At 44.3% G+C, this 21,450-nt stretch overlaps 1 protein-coding gene across 37 annotated transcripts in view; it reads right to left on the bottom strand.

The window, feature by feature from the left end:
- The window catches only part of INPP4A (inositol polyphosphate-4-phosphatase type I A), a 997,999-nt gene that overhangs the window by 695,512 nt on the left and 281,037 nt on the right, over nt 1-21,450 (bottom strand). For 27 of the 37 annotated variants that reach the window (XM_069204338.1, XM_069204341.1, XM_069204354.1 and 24 more), the window contains one exon: nt 16,039-16,181. The gene's annotated coding sequence lies outside the window, so the exon portion shown is untranslated. The remainder of the gene's footprint in view (nt 1-16,038; nt 16,182-21,450) is intronic. The other 10 variants (XM_069204366.1, XM_069204360.1, XM_069204345.1 and 7 more) reach the window with 1 other exon arrangement.

The following is a 21,450-nucleotide window of genomic DNA, read 5'->3' as shown; positions in this document are numbered from 1 at the left end:
AGTGCAAACAATGTATAGTTACAATAGGATGCAATGGGGAAACATAGGGATAGGGGCAACACAAACCATATACTCCAAAAGTGGAATGCGAACCACGAATGGACCCCAAACCTATGTGACCTTGTAGAGGGTCGCTGGGACTATTAGAAAATAGTGAGAGTTAGAAAAATAACCCTCCCCAAGACCCTGAAAAGTGAGTGCAAAGTGCACTAAAGTTCCCCTAAGGACAAAATAGTCGTGTTAGAGGAATAATGCAGGAAAGACACAAACCAGCAATGCAACAACTGTGGATTTCCAATCTAGGGTACCTGTGGAACAAGGGGACCAAGTCCAAAAGTCACAAGCAAGTCGGAGATGGGCAGATGCCCAGGAAATGCCAGCTGCGGGTGCAAAGAAGCTTCGACTGGACAGAAGAAGCTGAGGTTTCTGCAGGAACGAAAAGGGCTAGAGACTTCCCCTTTGGTGGACGGATCCCTCTCGCCTTGGAGAGTCGTGCAGAAGTGTTTTCCCGCCGAAAGGACGCCAATAAGCCTTGCTAGGCGCAAATTGTGCGTTTGGCGTTTTTGGGCGCTGCTGGGGCCCAGGAGGGACCAGGAGGTCGCAAATTGGACCTGAAGAGAGAGGGGACGTCGAGCAAGACAAAGAGCCCTCACTGAAGCAGGTAGCACCCGGAGAAGTGCCAGAAACAGGCACTACGAGGATGCGTGAAACGGTGCTCGCCGAAGTTGCACAAAGGAGTCCCACGTCGCCGGAGACCAACTTAGAAAGTCGTGCAATGCAGGTTAGAGTGCCGTGGACCCAGGCTTGGCTGTGCACAAAGGATTTCCACCGGAAGTGCACAGGGGCCGGAGTAGCTGCAAAGTCGCGGTTCCCAGCAATGCAGCCCAGCGAGGTGAGGCAAGGACTTACCTCCACCAAACTTGGGCTGAAGAGTCACTGGACTGTGGGGGTCACTTGGACAGAGTCGCTGGATTCGAGGGACCTCGCTCGTCGTGCTGAGAGGAGACCCAAGGGACCGGTGATGCAGCTTTTTGGTGCCTGCGGTTGCAGGGGGAAGATTCCGTCGACCCACGGGAGATTTCTTCGGAGCTTCTGGTGCAGAGAGGAGGCAGGCTACCCCCACAGCATGCACAAGCAGGAAAACAGTCGAGAAGGCGGCAGGATCAGCGTTACTGAGTTGCAGTAGTCGTCTTTGCTACTATGTTGCAGGTTTGCAGGCTTCCAGCGCGGTCAGCGGTCGTTTCCTTATCAGAAGGTGAAGAGAGAGATGCAGAGGAACTCGGATGAGCTCTTGCATTCGTTATCTAAAGTTTCCCCAGAGACAGAGACCCTAAATAGCCAGAAAAGAGGGTTTGGCTACCTAGGAGAGAGGATAGGCTACTAACACCTGAAGGAGCCTATCAGCAGGAGTCTCTGACGTCACCTGGTGGCACTGGCCACTCAGAGCAGTCCAGTGTGCCAGCAGCACCTCTGTTTCCAAGATGGCAGAGGTCTGGAGCACACTGGAGGAGCTCTGGACACCTCCCAGGGGAGGTGCAGGTCAGGGGAGTGGTCACTCCCCTTTCCTTTGTCCAGTTTCGCGCCAGAGCAGGGGCTAAGGGGTCCCTGAACCGGTGTAGACTGGCTTATGCAGAATTGGGCACATCTGTGCCCAAGAAAGCATTTCCAGAGGCTGGGGGAGGCTACTCCTCCCCTGCCTTCACACCATTTTCCAAAGGGAGAGGGTGTCACACCCTCTCTCAGAGGAAGTTCTTTGTTCTGCCATCCTGGGCCAGGCCTGGCTGGACCCCAGGAGGGCAGCTGCCTGTCTGAGGGGTTGGCAGCAGCAGCAGCTGCCGTGAAACCCCAGGAAGGGCAGTTTGGCAGTACCAGGGTCTGTGCTACAGACCACTGGGATCATGGGATTGTGCCAACTATGCCAGGATGGCATAGAGGGGGCAATTCCATGATCATAGACATGTTACATGGCCATATTCGGAGTTACCATTGTGAAGCTACATATAGGTAGTGACCTATATGTAGTGCACACGTGTAATGGTGTCCCCGCACTCACAAAGTTCAGGGAATTGGCTCTGAACAATGTGGGGGCACCTTGGCTAGTGCCAGGGTGCCCTCACACTAAGTAACTTTGCACCTAACCTTTACCAGGTAAAGGTTAGACATATAGGTGACTTATAAGTTACTTAAGTGCAGTGTAAAATGGCTGTGAAATAACGTGGACGTTATTTCACTCAGGCTGCAGTGGCAGGCCTGTGTAAGAATTGTCAGAGCTCCCTATGGGTGGCAAAATAAATGCTGCAGCCCATAGGGATCTCCTGGAACCCCAATACCCTGGGTACCTCAGTACCATATACTAGGGAATTATAAGGGTGTTCCAGTAAGCCAATGTAAATTGGTAAAAATGGTCACTAGCCTGTTAGTGACAATTTGAAAGTAATGAGAGAGCATAACCACTGAGGTTCTGGTTAGCAGAGCCTCAGTGAGACAGTTAGGCACCACACAGGGAACATATACATGCACACCTATGAGCACTGGGGCCCTGTGTGACAGGGTCCCAGTGACACATACATATAGGCCACAAACCTATGAGCACTGGGGTTCTGACCAGCAGGATCCCAGTGACACATAACAACCATACTGAAAACATAGTGTTTTCACTATGAGCACTGAGGCCTAGCTATCAGGATCCCAGTGAGACAGTGAAAACAGTGACAAACACCCTGACATACACTCACAAACAGGCCAAAAGTGGGGGTAACAAGGCTAGAAAGAGGCTACCTTCTCACAATGATCATTTTAGATAACGCTATTCTGGCCATTATCGTTAACTTTCAAGGATCGCCAGAACTCAACCGAAGCCCGTAAGGAGCGGAGTGCCCTACCGAGGTTACCATCCCGGGGATCTCCCATATCATGGAATACTTGTATGCCCAGATACTTGAAGGTCTGTGGGGCCCAGATCACATCCCCGGGGTATGTTACAGGGCGTTCGTAACTTGGTAGTATGGGGAACACAAATGTTTTGCCTCGGTTGCGGCGTAGCCCTGACAGTGTCCCAAAATCTTTCAGGTTCTTCAAGGCCCACAGGAGTCCACTCACCCCATCCCTAAGGTAAATGAGTATATCGTCGGCATATAATAAGACGACATGCTTGGATTGTCCCCATTCCACTCCCTTACCCGCGTCCTCCCGTCGCAGCCGGGTCGCCAAGGGCTCAATGGCCAGGGCGAATAACAGTGGGGAGTGCTGGTGCTCTCTTGAGTGAAGTTCGAACCCTCTTGGCAACTCTGAGTCTAACCTCGTACTCGGTATCCCGCCCATTTGGTGAGTTCTGTTTTCCTGGTGTCTATGCGCGGACCCCTTTTGCTCTTCCAGTTTCTGGTTATTTCCCTTTTGCCGAGCACATAAGCCAAGTCTTGGAGCCAACTAGTAATCTTATTTTTAGCTGTGTGTGGGAACCAGTGTAGTAAGCATCGGTCCACCTAGCATGGGATCTCTTTTTCTATAACTGTTGAGACTATGTCCGTGATTCCCTGCCAGAAGCCCTCCAGCACTGGACACCCCCAGAGCATGTGAAAGAATGTGGTGCTTACTTCATGGCAACAAACGTATTGAGCTGTGTTTATGTAGAACATCTTATTCATTTTCATTGTTGTAAGGTATGCTCTATGCAATATATAGAAATTAATCAGCTTAAACCAAGCATTTCTTGTCGCTTTCATTGTTTATATTGGATGTTTTCCCAGTCCTTGTCCCCTATCGTCTTACAAAAGTCTGCTTCCCATTTATCTTTCAGGCTCTCCAGTGGCTTCATTACCTCCTTTCGTAGTCTCCCATATAGGCAGGTCACTGTTTTGAACATCCCTGATGCCATCACTAGATATTGACAACTAATTGATTGGTGTGGTTCTTCTATCCCAGCCTTCCAGTGCCGTTTAATAGCTTCTGTAACTGCTCTACGTAATAGAAAGGCACTTCTCTGCAACTCATATTGGACCTTAAAGTCCTCTTGAATTAAGATCAGACAGATATTACTGCATTACTTTGATGCCAAAAGAAATGTTATATGTGGTCAAATTATATGGAGCGTTTGCAGTCAAAAATAATTATTGAAGGTTTGGAAGTGAGATGAAGTTACTATTGTTGATAAGGGGTTACTGAACACATCTCACTTTTCCAAAGTGAGAAAATGTATTGAAAAGAAAATGGGTAAACAATATCATCATGAAGGATTTTGTGGTTATTTTAATAAAACATAAGATTGAATTTGATAGAGAGGAAATCTTTATTTCTCTTTATCTTTCTTTGCATCATTTTTTCATAGGCTGCTTTTGGTGTTGTTCCCTGTAATGTTCTATAGAATGTAATATTTTTTCTTTAGTTTAGTTTTATGGGTTTATAGAGCGCATAGCTACCCAAGGGCATCCCAGTGCTTACAGTATACAACGACACTCAGAAAGACTAAGGAAAATCAATTAGCTGCCGAAAAGGGTGGTTTTTAACTTCTTCCTAAAAAGAAGTTCTGAAGGTTCGTGGCCAAGTTCAGAGGGTAGAGCATTCCAGCAACGGGCAGTAAAAGAGTTACCTCCCCATGATCTCTTGACATGAGGTATATAGATCTGTCGAGAGGAAAGTGATCTCAGGTGTCTAGAAGGAGCATAAACGGAGATCCGCCTTCTAAAAAAAAGAGGGCCCCTATTGTGTAAGGCTCACATAGATTTGAAATTAATACGCTGTTTGAGCGGGAGCCAGTGAAGTGCTACCAGCGCCGGTTTGGCAGAGAGATGTCTGGGGGAATTAGTAAGAAGTCTAGCTGCCGCATTCTGCACAATCTGCAGCCTCCTTATTACGTACTCTGGAGAACTAAGATACAGGGAGTTCCCATAATCCAGGCGAGAAAGAATCAGAGCTTGAACAAGAATTCTTCTGGTATTAAAAGGTAGAAGATTAAGAATCTTCCTGAGAGCTCTGATCAAACCAAAACAGACCGCGGAGATTCTTTTTACTTGCAGCTCCATCGTCAAACGAGGGTCAAGCAAGAAGCCTAGGCTTTTTACCTGTGCCTTTGGAGGAGGTAGACTATTTAAAAGCCTCCGAATGCAGTGCCAAAGGATGGAAACAGGGGGACCATTGCCTACAATCAGTACTTCCGATTTACTATCATTAAATTTAAGTTTAGATTGGGTCATCCAAACAGAGATATCCTTCATACAACACGCCAAATGAGCGGAAGAGGAATCCCCAGTGCTAGAAAGGGATTCCACTAATTGGGTATCATCGGCATAGGTGAGCATTGAAAAATTATAAGGAGTGACTAAGGCCAAAGATGATAGATAAATATTGAAAAGAGTTGGACTCAGGGAAGAACCCTGAGGAACTCCACAAGTCAGAGGCATAACGTCAGAAAAAAAGGAACGATCCAAAACTTGGGAAGATCTCCCTATAAGAAAAGAAGAAAGCCAAGAAAGGGCCATGCCTCCTAGCCCTATCTTGGAAAGTCTATCACAAAGAAGCGTGTGATCCACAGTATTGAAGCCTGCACTAAGATCAAGAAGGATAATAGCAATTTTCTTTATATATTATTATTGACAAATAAAAATCAATATATAGAAAACACTGTTGAATGGATTAAGGATGTACTTTATGGTTTTGTGGAACAAAGGTTCTGCCATTTTTCTGATGTTTATTGGAGATATGTGTGTGTGGTTATTGTACATGTCTTACTACATCAAATTTTACATACATGTATGCAATGCATGCATTAACTTTCATTAATAAATTGTTATGGATAATCCTAGTAAAAAGATAATCCAAGGTTTCATAGCTACTCCTCACTTTGGGTTCTACTTCGACCGTAGTCTTAGAAAGTTAAAGTTGTACATCGCTTTTTTATGTTGCACTTAAACAAAGAAACATATGCACAAGTATCCTAGAAATTTGCAGCACACTAAGAATATAAAACAAAAACATAGTCTAGTTGGTCCTATATTTACTGAGATGCTTTCATCAAAATTATTTTTCTTTCTTTTTGCTTATGATCATTAGCTGTATAACACTGGTCTTATACAGCCCTTCCAGCGTGAACCAAAGATCCAACCCATCAGTTGAACTGATTTCTGCAGAGTCTACAGGTTAAATACAGACTTTACCTGCACCCATTATAACTGCCCCAGCACGGTCATTATTTTATGTTGTAAACTGTCCAATCTTCCAACCCATTTACATATTATGTATTATAATAAACGCAATTTGGTATGCGAGCTCCAGCCATCAAGAATCTGACAGGTACCATAAGTCATGTAAGTAACCACCCCCTCCCAGTCCGCATGTTTTTTGCTATTTTTCAGGTACAGCTCCTCTGCCAAAACCCACTCTTGAAATTTTCAGCCCCAGCAAACACTGTTTGAAGTCCAAAGAGAGCAGTTGCTGTGTTACCGACAACAATCTAGGCACTACCTCCGCCTAGAATTAATGGGTTTTAGTGGAGGTCCATGTCACATGAATAAAGTCTTCTTCCTCTTCCTTACATCTGGAGCAAGCAGATTAACGCCCAGGACATACACGCTCCACACTGTCATCTAAACCCCCATCTACCTGCTCAAGTTCATCTCTCATACTAAATTTTCATAAAGGTCAGCAGACCCCACAGTAGCATTGCTAGCGCACTGGAGCACCATGATAAGACTATTTAGTATTCACTGTATCTATCCTCAAAAAAGGTGTATTGCTGGGTCAGCCCTACAGCCAGCAATCACACCGCATGCTTCAACTTTGCAGCTATATAAAGCGTTTCATAATAAGGGACACCCAATCCACCTGCTAGGATGGCCATTTCACCACTTCCAGTCGTACCCCATCTCCTGCATCTAATTCAGTTTTTCTTTTAAACATCTTCATCACTATGGCACACCTCATACATTGTAGAATTTAAAAGGCACCTGGGTAAGACAACTGGTTTCATTAGTGCTGCTATACCTATAATGGAAGGTGGAAGTGTGATAAAGAACACAATCAAACCCTGCTTACCATCCACCACTTTACCGATATTGTATTTATCTGAATAACTCCTCTGTCATGCATGCATGTTTGGATACCCAGCTGTCCAATGTTATCTGTTTTCACGTCAGCCCTAAATCAAGCATGAATTGCTGCTCAAATCCATAATATCCAAGGAGAAGCAAAGTGGATTTGTCCCACTTGGTAAGCAGGCTAGACAGCCCCAGTTCTGCCTGCTTGGCCAGTGCAGCATGGATTTGGTCTTGGAGATACATTAATGTGCTGTTTGCATCCGCTGAGACCTCAGAAGTGGATGTTCCATTTTAATATCCCTATCTAGCTGACTCATCCTAAATTTATACCTTAAGTGCTTCATAGCAAGTGCAAATAATATGGGCGACAGAGGGCAGCCGTGACAAGTTCATCTTCCCATCCTTTTAACTCTCACCACATGTGTGGTACACAGTAATTGACCCAGGTAATAAAATGTGACCCCAAATATGGTAGACATTAGCATTGCCATCATCTACTGTCAACTGACAGTTTCAAAAGCATTCTGTACATCCAAAGAGGCCAAGGAACAATTTCCGTGTTTTGTCCAGTTGGGAAACAATATGTAACAGTTTTCTTAACTTTAGGGATGCATTTCTCTAGTGGATGAATACACAATGATCACGTGGGCCAAGCCTCCCCTCCCCTGTCAGCCAAGGAGTCAGGCCACAAGAGGTATACTAGGTATTTCGACATCACCAAAAGGAGCCTGTATGATCTAAAGTCCAGTGAGTCCCTGGCTTGGAGACTGCACTCATCACTGCTTCTCTCAAAGTTGCTGCCAGGATTCCTGAGTCCATGAACCCCATGAAGACCTCAGTGGGCATATCTACTACCTGATCTGAGAAGGTTTGCTAAAATTATGTGGGCAATTGATCTGTAGTGAAAACTCTGCCCAAGGGCATTGGAGCGCTTTCTGTGAGCACTGGTTACATTACACAAGATCAGATTCATTAAGCACAGGGAGATTAAGAGATGCGTCCAGTATCACAGGATGTTGAGCCAATGCGGGGCTCACTCTTCCGCTTTTACAGCTTCCAGATCAATTGAATGTCTTCCTAATTGGCATGGAAGACACACGCCATACACATATCCAGTGCACGAGTGTCTTTATTTGGCAAAGAAGTGTGAAATGGCACACCACTTGTAGGAAAGTACCATCTTGCCTGGCATGTTACCCCCATTTTTCACTGTATATATGTTGTTTTAGTTGTATGTGTCACTGGGACCCTGGTAACCCAGGGCCCCAGTGCTCATAAGTGTGCCTGAATGGGTTACCTGTGTAGTGACTAACTGTCTCACTGAGACTCTGCTAATCAGAACCTCAGTGGTTATGCTCTCTCATTTCTTTCCAAATTGTCACTAACAGGCTAGTGACCATTTTTACCAATTTACATTGGCTTACTGGAACACCCTTATAATTCCCTAGTATATGGTACTGAGGTACCCAGGGTACTGGGGTTCCAGGAGATCCCTATGGGCTGCAGCATTTCTTTTGCCACCCATAGGGAGCTCTGACAATTCTTACACAGGCCTGCCACTGCAGCCTGAGTGAAATAACGTCCACGTTATTTCACAGCCATTTTACACTGCACTTAAGTAACTTATAAGTCACCTATACGTCTAACCTTTACCTGGTAAAGGTTAGGTGCAAAGTTACTTAGTGTGAGGGCACCCTGGCACTAGCCAAGGTGCTCCCACATTGTTCAGAGCCAATTCCCTGAACTTTGTGAGTGCGGGGACACCATTACATGCGTGCACTACATATAGGTCACTACCTATATGTAGCTTCACAATGGTAACTCCGAATATGGCCATGTAACATGTCTATGATCATGGAATTGCCCCCTCTATACCATCCTGGCATAGTTGGCACAATCCCATGATCCCAGTGGTCTGTAGCACAGACCCTGGTACTGCCAAACTGCTCTTCCTGGGGTTTCACTGCAGCTGCTGCTGCTGCCAACCCCTCAGACAGGCATCTGCCCTCCTGGGGTCCAGCCAGGCCTGGCCCAGGAAGGCAGAACAAAGGACTTCCTCTGAGAGAGGGTGTTACACCCTCTCCCTTTGGAAAATGGTGTGAAGGCAGGGGAGGAGTAGCCTCCCCCAGCCTCTGGAAATGCTTTCTTGGGCACAGATGTGCCCAATTCTGCATAAGCCAGTCTACACCGGTTCAGGGACCCCTTAGCCCTGCTCTGGCGCGAAACTGGACAAAGGAAAGGGGAGTGACCACTCCCCTGACCTGCACCTCCCCTGGGAGGTGTCCAGAGCTCCTCCAGTGTGCTCCAGACCTCTGCCATCTTGGAAACAGAGGTGCTGCTGGCACACTGGACTGCTCTGAGTGGCCAGTGCCACCAGGTGACGTCAGAGACTCCTTCTGATAGGCTCCTTCAGGTGTTAGTAGCCTATCCTCTCTCCTAGGTAGCCAAACCCTCTTTTCTGGCTATTTAGGGTCTCTGTCTCTGGGGAAACTTTAGATAACGAATGCAAGAGCTCATCCGAGTTCCTCTGCATCTCTCTCTTCACCTTCTGCCAAGGAATCGACTGCTGACCGCGCTGGAAGCCTGCAAACCTGCAACATAGTAGCAAAGACGACTACTGCAACTCTGTAACGCTGATCCTGCCGCCTTCTCAACTGTTTTCCTGCTTGTGCATGCTGTGGGGGTAGTCTGCCTCCTCTCTGCACCAGAAGCTCCGAAGAAATCTCCCGTGGGTCGACGGAATCTTCCCCCTGCAACCGCAGGCACCAAAAAGCTGCATTACCGGTCCCTTGGGTCTCCTCTCAGCACGACGAGCGAGGTCCCTCGAATCCAGCAACTCTGTCCAAGTGGCCCCCACAGTCCAGTGACTCTTCAGTCCAAGTTTGGTGGAGGTAAGTCCTTGCCTCACCTCGCTAGACTGCATTGCTGGGAACCGCGACTCTGGCAGCTACTCCGGCCCCTGTGCACTTCCGGCGGAAATCCTTTGTGCACAGCCAAGCCTGGGTCCACGGCACTCTAACCTGCATTGCACGACTTTCTAAGTTGGTCTCCGGCGACGTGGGACTTCTTTGTGCGACTTCGGGTGAGCACTGTTTCACGCATCCTCGTAGTGCCTGTTTCTGGCACTTCTCCGGGTGCTACCTGCTGCTGAGAGGGCTCCTTGTCTTGCTCGACGTCCCCTCTCTCTCCTGGTCCAATTTGCGACCTCCTGGTCCCTCCTGGGCCACAGCAGTGTCCAAAAACGCTAACCGCATGATTTGCAGCTAGCAAGGCTTGTTGGCGTTCTTTCGGCGGGAAAACACTTCTGCACGACTCTCCACGGCGAGAGGGATCCGTCCACCAAAGGGGAAGTCTCTAGCCCTTTTCGTTCCTGCAGAAACCTCTGCTTCTTCTGTCCAGTAGAAGCTTCTTTGCACCCACAGCTGGCATTTCCTGGGCATATGCCCATCTCCGACTTGCTTGTGACTTTTGGACTTGGTCCCCTTGTTCCACAGGTACCCTAGATTGGAAATCCATCGTTGTTGCATTGTTGGTTTGTGTTTTTCCTGCATTATTCCTCTAACACGACTTCTTTGTCCTTAGGGGAACTTTAGTGCACTCTGCACTCACTTTTCAGGGTCTTGGGGAGGGTTATTTTTCTAACTCTCACTATTTTCTAATAGTCCCAGCGACCCTCTACAAGGTCACATAGGTTTGGGGTCCATTCGTGGTTCGCATTCCACTTTTGGAGTATATGGTTTGTGTTGCCCCTATCCCTATGTTTCCCCATTGCATCCTATTGTAACTATACATTGTTTGCACTGTTTTCTAAGACTATACTGCATATTTTTGCTATTGTGTATATATATCTTGTGTATATTTGCTATCCTCTCACTGAGGGTACACTCTAAGATACTTTGGCATATTGTCATAAAAATAAAGTACCTTTATTTTTAGTATAACTGTGCATTGTGTTTTCTTATGATATTGTGCATATGACACTAAGTGGTACTGTAGTAGCTTCACACGTCTCCTAGTTCAGCCTAAGCTGCTCTGCTAAGCTACCATTATCTATTAGCCTAAGCTGCTAGACACCCTTTACACTAATAAGGGATAACTGGGCCTGGTGCAAGGTGCAAGTACCCCTTGGTACTCACTACAAGCCAGTCCAGCCTCCTACACCACTTACCTAAATTTGTTTGATGCATTACGTCAACCAGATCCCACCATTATCCTGCTGTGTATGTTTTAGAGAGGCTTCTACTGCAATAAAAAATATTCTCTGTTTCTTGGCGCCAAGGGTGTGTGGCATCTATCAAATCTAACCCTTAAAACATATTATATATGTTTTCATCCAGGGCTGGGTTCCCATGCCCGTTCGCCACCTCTAAGAATCAGGTGAGAACTATTTACTTTGTGTGCTCACAAGTGAATGAGTGTGTAATAGGAAGCAAGGGAGGGAAAGGTAGAGGGCCCCGCAACTAGATTCTGTAGAATGCAGCCTGAATGGATTGATCCAGCCAGTAAGAGGGAATTCAATATAGCTGATCTTGCAAAAGTTAATGCAGCTCTTCGTCTGCACATGTATTTAGTGATCCATTTGGATTTGCAGACGTTTATATCTCAAAATAGGGAAAGCTTTTATGCATATTCAGAATGTTTAACCTGATGACTCATTTGCTTGTTTTGGAGTATAATATTAAGTGCAATGTGGGGGGAATTAAGTATTGTACAATGACTACAGAAGAGATACATTGCAAAGGGTCATGGGCGTCATTCACCTTTGATGCTCCAGGAACTGCCCTTCTACACCTGATCTCAGGGGCCATTAATGAAGTTTTAGAAATATAATGTTAACATGCCTTTCACTGTATCATACTATAGAATAACTGGCAATACCATACCATATTTTACCACATCCTAACATACAATGACAGGCCAAACCATGACATACCATACCATATTATACAAAGACAGGCCATACTATACCTTATTATACAAGTACAGGCCAGACCCATACCAAATCATACTATATGACTGGCCATACCATGCCATACTATACAATAACAGGCCATACTATACCATACAATCACATACCATACTATACAATGACAGCCCACACAATACTATACAATGACAGTCAACACCATACCATAATATACAATGACAGGCCATACAACATCATACAATGCTACACTGTACTATACAATGACAGGCCATACCGTACCATGCCATACTATACAATGACAGGCCAAACTATACTATGCAATGACATGCCATACCATACACCATAATATACAATGACAGGCCATACCATATCATACAACATTATACCATATTATTCTATACAATAACAGACCACACCATGATATGCTATACAATGATAGGCCATATCATACCATATAAAGACAGGCAACACCATAACATATGACAGGGTATACAATACCATATCATACTATACAATGACAGACCATACCTACCTATACAATAACAGGCCATACCATACTGTTCACTGAAAGGTCATGCCATACCATACCATGCCAAACAATTGCAGGCCATACCATACTGTTCAATGACAGACATTACCACATCACACTACATAATGACAGACCAAACCATACTATTACAGGCCATACCACACCATTCAATGACAGGTGATACCATACCATACCATACTAAACCATACCATACTGAGGCATAAAAAGACAGGCATACTATAATAGATTATACTATTCTATACATTACATTGGCAGTCCATACTATACCATACAATGACAGGAATACCAAACCATACTATATATTGACAGACCTTACCATACCACATTACATAAATAACAAAAACCCATCAATCTCTTCCTTTATGCCCTTCACACCCGTTGCCCCTGCCAACTTCACGGGCCACAATGTCGACTGATATCAGAAATGTGCACAGAGGGATGAGGCCTGCATGTCTGCCTGCCTGAAGCAAGGATGTGTAACAATGCAGTCATTTCAGAACCATCTTGGTGCAGAGACCAGTAGGTATGCTTCTGTTTGGAGATATCAATATAACGGTTTGGGTAGAAAAAAGGGAAAGGGGTGCTTAATTCATAAAATAATTTCTGCCAGTACCCAAACTTTGCACCGTCTGTGCTATTAAAAATCGGCTTGCCGAATACCATGGCTCCGTAGTCTTGAATCCACCTCTGGCCTCTTTAATCCACTAACAGACACTGCTGTGCGTTTATGTTACTCTTGTCAGTCCCCGCTTTCTCCATTTGTGCCTTTTTTCCATCTTTCTCTTACTCCACATTTCCAGTTTGTGTGTTTTCTTCCTCTTCGTCCGTTCAATGTCTGATGAGGAATAATAAGCGCCAGTCCCCAAACATGAGTGGTGGTGTGCCCCACCGGCAACCATCGGCTCAATTTAAGCACTGGTAATACTTTTCCTAGCCTGCCTTTCTAAGTTGCTGAACACAAATTAGAAAGGTAGACTGCCCCTCCAAAAGCTCAAACAATCTTATTAAATGTTTGTCCTACAACCCTTTTATGAATAAGATACTGTGGAATGTGGACAAAACTTAGTGTCACTGTACTAGGTACACCACTACCTGAAAACTATTTCCTTGGCACATCTTCAAGATATTAACGTCACTACGGCTAAGGACGTGGTGCAGCTGAAATTTGTCTGTTACCTTTGAAGTTTCAATGTTGATCTATACGTGACCATATATACATTATAACATGTGAATTCATAACAAGCTAGGTGTACGGTGGGGCACATAAAAGCTATATTGAGAATCATTCATTGTAGTGTAGGAATGAAATGTGTGTGTTATGTCCATATTAACTGAAATGTAAACCTTCATTATGACTTGTATTAGTCCTGATATTAATAGAGAGAAGTCACACTTAAAATTATAATGAATTTCATAACAGAAGGTCACTAAATGTTGTAGGCCAGTGTTGAAAAATGTAACAGTCCATCATATTTACTTACATGTATTAGACTTTAATCAGGAATTATTACTGATAGCTTTATAACTGAAAAGTTTATTTCTTTGATTAATTTGAATAAAATTTGCAATTCTGGCTTTTCTTTAGTTTAGCCATGTTAGGTCTGCTAGGCCCAATCTCACAAAATGTAGGAAACTGTTTTTTTTCTGGTAGCATGTCAATTTTTTCCAGATGTCATTCACATGAAATGTTAGTTTGGAAATAGATGGGCTAATGTCTTCCTTATCGAGAGAGCCTGAGAATTTAACCTTGAGGACAGTACACCCAGAGACAGAGAATGTGAAGACTAGTCCTATTCACTATGTTCAAAGTCCTACAGGACACTAAGGACAGATGCCTTCCCAAGACTGTCTTGCGAACCTACAAGCATGTTGCAGATGTCTGCCGTATGATGTGAGAGGATTGGACAATGAAATAGGTATTACCAATGGACAAATCACTGTTTACTTTGGACTTTAATCGATTTCAGTTGGTCGGAGAAGAGAAGATCCCTTGGACTTGGAGGAACAGACCTCTTTGCCCTTGCCCCGCACTTTCCTAAATGCTTGTTGAGAGAACTTACACTTTCCCTTGACCCACGAGAAGACTCTTGACCGGGCTTCCAATATGCTGGAACCTTCCCTTTTTATCTACTTTTTACTTATTTTAGTTAGCGTCATTTTGCCCCAGATGTCCTTTTTGCAGGTTCTTTTTGTCCTTTTTACTTTTTATCCCCATGTTTTGTAGCCGAGCCATGTCAGTTTGTGACATGGAGATTTTGGAAGATTTGCTTTTTCCTAGCTAACTATTTAGATGATTCTAGTTTGAACTAAAGCTTAAACGAGTTAGTGAACACTTATTTCCTTAACACCAAATGCTGTTACTGCTATTCTGTATAGCAGTGATTGAGTGCTTATTTTCTTTAATATTAATTAGATTATGCTTCTTGCAGAGGTTCGGACAGCCAATGGTGTTAAAGTAACCCCCCAGCTTTTTCTTGAGAATTGTTCACATTACCCTGAGCATTAATTTATAATAAAAACTCTTTACCTTAATTTCCAATTTAGGTTTTCATTGTGTGGCTAAATTGGTCATAAATGAGATGTTGATTGATGTCATATTAATTACTGTTCCGACCTGCTTGGGTGAAAAGATTTATCGACCTTGTTTAGAGCATACTTGAAATGCTCTATCAGAGGGAAGTTTTCTTCAGATGTAATCTCAATGATCAGTACTGTAGGAATGAACGATTATTCACTCTCAAAGGGTTACATTCTTAAAAAGACAGATTCTCCGGGGTCAGCCTCCCAAGACATAGAATGTTGGCAAGAGGATCTCAATAGGTTTGCTTGTGGGGAGCCATCAACTCCTTTGTAACGGATCAAACCCAAGCATCTGGGGGTTTGTGCTAGCATTCGCTATTGGTAGTAAGTTTTCTCTTCATGTGTATGTGTGCTTTGTGGCCTGGAAGCTTTCCCCCCCTCCTTCCACTTTTTTCATACAAGCAGACTTTGAGGGGCGCTTCCCACAACACTGACTATGTAGAAAAGTTAGAGAGAGGTTGAAAAGAAAGTTAGGGGCAAACAAAAGACACATGCCACTCTCCATCCTTGTAGTTCGCACTTCTAAAACCCAAATCAGTGCAGGTCAGTTGAAATGATGCAACCCAATGAGGCTGAGCATGAGAGCGGGCGAGTGACCATGACTAGTTCCAAGGCAAAGCATTAGCCAATCAATTAAAGCACTACTAACCGGGGCCATCAGATCACACCAATATGCGCAACTACTGTCTCGTATTGGAGGAGTGGAGAAATTACTCCATTGCACCTGCTCTGTGAGTAACACCATATGATAAGGACAGAGGAGATGAGAAGCTTGGCTTAACTGCTTGCACCAGGTTTGTTTTGATTCTGCTCAACTACGATCACATCTATTCAGAACATTATTAAAAATAAAGAATCTTAATTGAACATACAACACTGCAGCTATGAAAGTAATAGATTTAAATGATGTACATTGATTAAGGATACAATTATTCTTAAATAGTGTTGCTTACATAACCAGTGGCAAGGTGGCTTTGGTCCCAGAAGCAGCATCTAACCTTTTGTTTAAAGATGAGTTCAGATGAAACAACAGTGAATATCAAGAGATCAGGTGTGTTCTGAAGTAATCGGGAGAAACAGTGAAGTTCTGTCAGCCCTGCAAAGAGAAAGTAAGATCACATGTTTTAAATAGGAATAACAGACAATCTCCTGAGTTCAAACAATCTTAATAATATTTTGAAAGACCAAATTGTCCCTACTTGCACACTATAAATGACAATTTTGCCATACAGACATGCCTTTTTTCACTGGCTCGCTCCATATCATTAAGCCATATTTACATAAGAGCTGGCTGTGAAACTTTTAGAGTTCTAAAAAAGAACTAGGCTGCTAAACTCTTACATAGTGAAGCAGCACTTGTAGAAGCACAGATGCTAAAACAGGTTCATGTGTAACAAGATTGTCATGAATACGTAGGCTGCTCTTGATCATGCTGCTAACACTTCCAGAGGGAGGTGGGCCTGAAACACCCCCTTAACTTAAAATAAGTTATTCATGTACATTACATTTAGAGTTTTTAGTCTGCATAAATGCTCAACACTGCCATCTATTAGAGTTTATACTGTGTTTAAATGCAGGTGTTACAATGTCAACATTGACATTGGTAGGAATCTGTCACAGTCAGCATAAATATGGGAAGATACTTTGTTTTTAATAAATTATTTATAATTTTTCTGAATATTGCTGGTGGGACCATTGTGCAGGTTCAAACACTCAAAACCATAATAATGCAACTACAGTTGTACTTAACTATAAATGACACTGGTGGTTGAACTGTTAGAAATTGGCTGAGGTCTGCGATGTAAGAATTGGGGCTTGCAATAGGATCAAGTACTCACATAAATTCAATGTAGATGAACAACCAGCATTCACCAAACCTCAGCTGGTAAGAGAGTTGGAGATCATTGGTGTGCTATCAGAACTCCAGATAAACAAGGAAAAATGTAAGCTATTCCTACTGGGTGACTTAGCTGGAAGGATTCTAGACATGCTGCCAGATATACGTGTGCAATGGTGACTGGTTCACTTTAGATACTTGGGCATACAGGTGGAGTAAACAACTGAGAAGAAATACGCATATAATATAGGCAGAGACATGGATGGGTTAAAGTGATCAGTGGGTTTCTGGAACACTCTGCCACTGCTGGTTATGTTGTGAGTCTCAGTTTCCAATATGGCATACATACCAAGATATCTGAAAGTACTGCAAAATTTGATATGCCAATTGAAGCCAGAACTATTTATTTGAGTTTGAAGATCTTTCTGCTATTGGCAGAGGCGTGCAACTTGATATGCTGAAATTGGGTCGGAAGAGAGGGGAGGTAAAGAGAAGACCTCCAAATGCACCTGATCTATGACATCTACAGCCAATTTGGAGTGGGAGTCATGATATGTCAATTGCACAATAAAGAGAAGGTGTATGCGAGACATTCAAAGAATCTATATCCTGGTGGGAAAATGTATTTCCTTTGTGGCGGCACAGTAGGTCCCACCTTGCAGGATACACTTTAGCGGTCATGCATGCCAGGTGGAGTTACTCCTCCTACTCTTTGTTTGAGTTTCCTACCACAAAAGGGGGTTTGCACGGGGCTACTATCTGCTGCTAGCAGCAGGCCTGGGGGTTCAGTTTCAAAGGTGGTTAGCCCTTTGAAGCTTGCCGCAAGGGCAGTGCACATTCCTGAGGGAGGGGGTGTTGGCACCTCCACCTAGGAAGGGCTTTCTTTGTTTTACAAACCAGAGAGACAGATCTCTCCCCCAAGGTTTCTAGATTGGATGTCTGGAGGTGGCAAGCTGGATAGGACCAGTCAGCAACCATGCCAGGGTAGTTAGCTTTTTCAGGGGACACCTCTAAGGTAACCGTGGGTACTTTTAGGAATCAATCCAATACTGGCACCAGTTTGGATTTAACCTTCTGAGTTGTTTGATACCAAACAACCCAAGTTTCAGAGTGCCCATCATGTAGCCAGGAAACTCGTATTGGCCAGTGTCCAGCATATGTATTAAAATGGTTGCTCTGTTCACTCACTATGTACCAGTTTTGGCAAGGACACAGTGGGGGCTTATTGCTCATGCAGCTATGCTCTCACATATAATATGGTGCATCCCACCAAGGGCTGGAAGGCCTGCCACAGGGGTGTCTTATCCATAGTGTATGGTTGACTCAGTGCATGGCCCTAGAGGGGAGCACAATTAGTGCTGCTGCCCTCAGGGACCTACCTTTAGTACCCCATGCCCTGGGTACCTAAGTACCTTTTATTAGGGACTTATAGTGGTAGCTAAAGGTGTATCCAATTGTGCCAATGCATCACAACAGTTTTAGGGAAAGAGCTCTGGCCCAGGGACCGTGGTTAGCAGGGGCCCTGGGTTACAATTTCTAGGCTACATCAGGCAAAAAGTGGGGGCTAACCAGGTCAAAAAGAGGCCTTTTCTCACATAATACAGATCAGTATGGTTTCTATTACGGCAGAAAAGTGTTATGAATAAACATTTGCTGAATTTACTCTTGTCTAGATTTACTGAAGACAAAGCAAAAACAAATAGGGTAAACTTGGGGCCATCTCCCCATGAGTTGATGAGCAAACTTTGAATAGGACACTCTTATTTACCTCAAACTAGCAGTATGGTAAAGCAACTGCTTGCATATTGGAAAAAACTAGAAGATTATGGATCACCTGAAATTTGTAATTGTCTAGAATAATTTACGTCTTCTTGAGCACTTCTGAAATGGCACACAAAACTACTGTTTTCCAGAATCCGGCTGTTACTCCACACACTCTACGCTCTCTTTGGCTGAATATATTTCATTTAGTCACACTTTGTCTATCAGACAGTGTTTTGTGTTGAAGTAAACCTATCATGCAGACATTAAACTGAAATTGGGGTGCAAGAAAGAGAACAACTCAAGAATATATGGACATAAGAGCACATTTATGAATAGAACATATGATTAAATTTATGAATATATCCGCTCAACTTGCCTGGCCTGCATGCCAGTATATAGCATGTAGACTATTCCCCAGCCAATGCTAGAGCCCCAGTATACAGCCCCTCCATTTACTTTTTCACCAATCACTTAAATGGACCTACCTCATTGTGTTCTGACTAACCGACTCCTCTGTATGTTCATCAGGCCCATCTATATAAAAGCTGCACTACCCTGCTTCACAGCTCAAGTAAAGATTAACAAAAATTCCAAACAAAATAAACTTGTGTGGTCCCTTTGTATAGACAACAGCTGTTAGACTGCTATCAGGGGCATTCAGGTGCACATTTGTGCGGATAGAAAGGATGTTGATTGATTTGGCCTATATATAGCATGGTGCAAGATATTTGGCAGATTTTCAGAGATGTTCGTCTGTTTCACTACAGGAAAAATTTAGCAGTACAGTGCAGCAGGTGCATGTGATGGAAATGGCTCTGATGGGCATCTGCAGGCAGGCTGACTTATAAATGGAGGGAGGGTAAAGGGTGGATGCTGGTTGAGTGATTGTGGTCTGGGAGATGGACTATAAGGAAGTCATATGCGTAAGACAGATGTGCTCTGATCTTAGTACAGCAAACCGCATGTGCAGCTTTGTTGAGGAGAAGCGGGTCATGATTTTAGAAGATGTGGAGAGGCTGGAAGCACACATCTGATGCACTGAGAGAAGGTGCTGTATGTATGTGTGGGTGCTGATCCCGACTGGAAAAGATATGCCCCGATTGTGGCAAGATAAGTACCTGTAACAAGGGAGGCGTACTCAGATAAGCACCTATTACATACTCAGATGTCAGATTTGCTCAACCAAGGTGTCATGTTTGGTGTCTCAGAAACATCCTTTCCTGATACCTAGGTTAACCTAAATACATCCCTGTGCAGTGAACTGCGGATAGCAAAAGGAGCAGGTGGAGAACAAAAGCAGCTAGAAGCAAGGAAGCAGCCAATCCCAGATTGCATTTTATCAACAGCCAGGTGTGGAGGCCGGCTGTTCATTCAATGCAAAAAGGTTCAATCAATCTAAGATGTTGAAGAGAATAGGAGCTTATTCACATAGCTCTATGCCTAAAGCCCCTTCTGTTTTCACCCACCAGCATCGGACAACTGAGAGTCAAAGTTGTGCTGGAGAGTCATGCCTTACATGTCTGGACTCTGGACCGCTGATTTGGGGTTGCAGTGGAAGGTAGGTATGTTCTGCGGTGGTACTGCTACTGGTGTCCACATGCAGGCCCTGCCCTCCTGAGCCTGTGATGGAGAGTTGAGCCTCACCTCTCTGTTCTTGGAATCACTGCCGACTTGGGGTGTGGTGGAGAGCAGTTGTTGTAGCCTCTGCTACTGCTACTAGTGCTCAAATACAACCTCCACTTTATTTGTGCTTGACAATGAGATTATGTTGTTGGCAATGAAGATACTGGGGCATCCCCCTTCCTGATACACTAAAAAGAGAGATGTGATGCCGGTGCATCTCCCACTTGAGGGTCGGGTTGAAACTTTTGACGCTCTGCTCATCCTCCCCAAGACAAGCCCATGGCTCCGTAAATTTTATAGAGCAACAAAGGATGGAGGCTGTGACTTCCATCTGGCCCTGCTGATGCCACCTCAAAGTCTGCGGGCAAGTTGTTTTAGGCATATTTGTAGAGAGCACTATCACCTAGGAGGGGATCCTGGAAACTGAGAATGTGTGAGTCAAACCACATCTAGGGCATACTAGAAATACTTTGAAAAGCTAGGTCTTCTGCTTCTTGCGGAATTCAGGAAGTGAGGAGGAGACTCTTATGTGTGGCGGCAGGTCATTTCGCACTTTTTTTTAACATGTTTTAATTAGCATTTGACACGAAGGAAGATTCACATGAATAGCTAGGGCAATGCATAACCAATGCCGTTTGATACTTTAGAAGCGATGTAGAAGGATCGACCACCAAATCTGGCTTTCCGTATGTGTGGGATTTGTGCAAGTAGGAGCCCGGACGAGTGGAGGTGTCTGGAAGGTTTGTGAAGCAGATGCCATTGTTGAGGTGCGCTGGGCCAGTGTTATGTAGTGCATTGAAGGTGTGGGTGGGGAGTCTGAATTATGCTTGCTTGTGGATGAAAAGCCAGTGGAACTTCTACAGGTATGGTGTGACAAAAAACTCACTACAAGGCTGCAGGCCACTCAGATCTCTTTGACCAGAATCACTTGGTGTGGAAGGTTGAAAGCAATTCTGGCCAAAGAGATCTGAATGGTCTGAGGCCTTCTGGTGAGTTTTTTTGTTGATCCCATCAGAGAGTCTGTTCCTGTAGTTGAGCTTGCTTGTGACCAGCAAGTGTGTGATAGTTTTCCAGGTGCTGATTGAGAGTCATTTGAAAATCTTCTAAGGCATCTTCGGGGTATAAAAACATGAGGCAGTGA

Source organism: Pleurodeles waltl, chromosome 8 (genome assembly GCF_031143425.1).
Source record: "Pleurodeles waltl isolate 20211129_DDA chromosome 8, aPleWal1.hap1.20221129, whole genome shotgun sequence".
NCBI classification, from domain to species: domain Eukaryota; kingdom Metazoa; phylum Chordata; class Amphibia; order Caudata; family Salamandridae; genus Pleurodeles; species Pleurodeles waltl.
This window is presented reverse-complemented; position numbering and strand designations above follow the sequence as displayed.